The following is a 3,729-nucleotide window of genomic DNA, read 5'->3' as shown; positions in this document are numbered from 1 at the left end:
TGGATGGGTAGATCCTACTGAGTTGATGAAGTCGGCAGAAGGCTACTTATTGGTCCACAGAGATCTTGCTGATTTGCAGAGGCCAATAGGATGATTCACTTTGGTTCACAGAGATGCTGTGATAGGCTTTGTGCAAGGCTTTTCATCAGTGCACAGTGATTTAGGCAAATTTATTGGTCCACAGAGACACCACAGACATATATATTGCAATATGCAATGCATATATATATATATATATATATAGTATACATATGTGAAAAAATGTTGTTTTCTGATGTATTGTGGGCACTTACAACCTCAATTTGAACCATTCTGAACCACATCTGATCCTTCTGTTCAATGATGAATGGCAGACTTACCACCTGGCTTCCATTTCAGTGAATGTAACCTTAGAAAACCATGACGAAAACATTAACCTTTCCATCTGTACATCCCTGAACAATAAAAAAGCATGCAAGAAAACATCCTTCACCTGTGCGAATGTAATGTTTTCTGGCCATTTCATTGTTTAGAAAGTGAGAGAAGATGCTCTTTCAATACTTTGTCCTCTGACACTGAAAGGATTTATTGAGCATCTCCTGAGTTATTTATTTATTTTCAGCTGGCTAGCTTTTCAAAAGGAAATGTTTTATAGCATGAAACAGCCTTACCTGCTGACAACACACCATGCTGGCTTAGTGACCAAAGCAGCAGCTATGAGCTATAGGAGCATAAGAAGGTGCATTTCAATGGAATCTGTCTCAGAAGAGGTTTTTGAATGTCATGACTTAACAGGGAGTGCGGTTTCATGGGTAACACAATGCATTGTCAGAAAAGGAAAAAGGACACATTATTCATGGCTGTGATTCAGTACCTTTGTGATGAATTGCAGCTATTCTTCCCGGGTGATGTTTGTACATGCATATGACCAGATGCGTGGTTTCTGTTAGAGACTTTAGTTTCAAGCATGTGCAAGGGTAACTGGACAAGCAACATGCATTAAATATGTTTTGTATGTTTGGTGACCCGAAGCGCTAGCATGGAGGCTACAGAGGAGAGGGAGTTGGGCCGAAACGTACCGGACAGGCTTCAGAAAAACCCTCCGCATTAGCCTGCTTACCTGCAGAGGAATGTGACGTGCTTTGTTTTGCAATCAGCGCATTTTTTTCCATTTTTCTTTTTTATTGAGTCTGTCTCATCACGGGGCACAATGAAGCTCAACCTTCGTTTCCTGATTGAAAAGATTTCTTTTCAGTGCTTTTCAATTACAGGCTGGGGGGGGGGAGCTGCCACAGCCTGACTCTGCGGGCGGGGGGGTCGGACATAAACAAAACACTGGCCTGGTAAACAAAGAGCAATGCTCGGCTGCATTTCTTCTTCTTCTGCTGTTTTTTTTCCCTCTCTGATCCAGGATGTCATGACTGGATGTGAGGCTGGAGCAGCTCAAGGCAGTTTTGTCACCTATTAAAAGGAGCTGGGGTGTCTGTCTAGAACAGCCGCCATGGAGGTCTGGACAGTGACCCCCCCTCGCCTGCCAAAAAGAAAAAAAAAACACTGCAAGCGAGTTTACACGTGGAATGATATATAGCCTATTTTGGAGAAGTTAATAAATGAATAAATAAATGAATTTGTTAATTCATTAATAAAATTCCTCTTAGGCTCCTGCTCTGCTGGGTGCACAATGTAATTAATGCTACATTAGGAGCATCAGTCACACTGGGAAATCCCATTTCTTTTTCATTCGCTCGCGTTGGTAGGTTGTGTAGGTTGGGTAGTTTGGGTGGGTTGGGTAGGTTGGGTAGGTTGGGTAAGTTGGGTGCTTTGGGTGGGTTAGGTAGGTTGTGTTGAAGCAACCAAACACATCCTGAGGAGATGCGGGTTTGTGAGGTTCTCTGTAGGCCTTGCTTTATGCACAGTGAGCTTTGTCCACTGCAGGCCCTGGGCTAGCGGCAGACGTACCCGAGCCTCTCGGCTGCAGCCAGCTTGCCCCTGCACCAGCTGAGGCTTGCAATCTCAGTGGTGGGTCCTGAGACCCTGACAATTCCCTTTGGGCAGAGAATGTTAAAATAAACTAACCGTTCAATGTGACCGTTGCGGTTCGATCCCTGCTCGTTAGTACCAGACTCTCTCAAATGAGCAGGTGATCACACACCTCTTGCATCATCAGCACGACGGCTACCTTTTGACCTCGTTTCTGGTGAGTCTAAAAACACGCAAGATTAGAAGGCAGAAGGAGCCAGATTAAGGAAATCAGGAATTGACATATTTTACATCTGAGGCACTGGGGGATACCGGACCCCCTTCATTTGGTGATACAGTGCCTTGTGGCCTCTTTGAATTATGCCATGAAGCTGCCATTTCTCCCCAGTGCAGTCCAAAAATGCATCGGCATGCACGGACGACCACCCGGGGTTGGCCTTTGGAAATTGGAGCGTTGTGCTACATTTGTGAAGGGGCAAGGAGGATTGGTTGCCAGTGGTGCTTTGAAGTACTTCACAAGAGCCCCTCTCTCCGCTTCGCCATGCTGTACTCTGTCAAATTGAATTGTTCTCTCCTCATAATAGCGCAGTGAAGACTTCTCTCGCTCACTTCTCCCGCTGACCTGAAGTGGACCGAATTAAAAGACGAGGTCTCGGAGGGGGATGTGAATCGCACAACAAATAAACTTCCTTTTCTTTGAATGAGGGCCAAAGCAGCTTCTCCTCCTGACAAATCCTAATTTCTTTTTAAAGGCTTTCTGTCTTTTTTCAGTAATTATGGGGAGACCTGCGCCAAGCATTCGAGATGTGTTTTGGTGGTTATAAAAAAAAACAGTTTCTTTGATGGCTTGACCTGTTGTTTGGCCTTGCGATTTAGTTATGATTCAAGGAGAGTAGCACAGCGGTATATGTGGGCTTGGAGGGCCGCTGAGCCTGTCAGATTTTTTTTTTTTTGAATCGTTATTTTTGAAGCGATTTTGATGGGAAGCCGTATCACTTGACATTAATTGTATAATGTGCCCGCTGCAGTTTATGAAATGCTGTAAAGATGTCTCTGTGGGTGTCTTCACTGATGACTGATCACCATGGGAATGGAATGCTCAGGGGATGGGGGGGGGTCTCTCCTCCTCCTGATTATGAGTTTTGCTCCCTTGTTCTAAAAACCCTTCTGTGATTCATCGATAGAAATGAAGCATCCAGGTGTGTGACAGTGGGATTGCCAGGATCCCCTCAGTGATGCTGTGTGTGGAAAAACAGCATAACCAGTGTTCTGACCCCAGCTTTTAACATTAACATTAGCATTATTTTATAAGAGCTGAACAGATACCTTACGTTTTCTGCTGTGTTAATCTGTAGACTGGCCCATAAACTTCCTTTATGTTGGTTACTGTATCTGTTGGTGATATTACATGAATTACATGGATACTAGAGTGAATCCATTTTCTGGATCTTTAATGCATATGCCTCTTATCAAATCTTCTCAGATTTTGCAACAAGTTTCCCAATTATAGCACACTAGTTTGGTAGTGAATTTGTCCTTGATTGTACAAGTAGCTATTACTGGTTTGTACTAACTAACACACTATTGGGTTATTCATTTACCCCATCCATCAACCCCAACAAGTGATCAAGCAGTAGTGGATTGTTTGGTTTACAGTTGTTGGACATGGATTGAGGTGAGGAAGGTTTAACACTGGGGGAAAAGTGTGCGCTGAGTATCGGCTTCAGTCTGAGGAAGGTTTAACACTGGGGGAAAAGTGTGCGCTGAGTA

Source organism: Anguilla anguilla, chromosome 12 (assembly GCF_013347855.1).
Source record: "Anguilla anguilla isolate fAngAng1 chromosome 12, fAngAng1.pri, whole genome shotgun sequence".
Lineage (NCBI taxonomy): Eukaryota > Metazoa > Chordata > Actinopteri > Anguilliformes > Anguillidae > Anguilla > Anguilla anguilla.
This window is presented reverse-complemented; position numbering follows the sequence as displayed.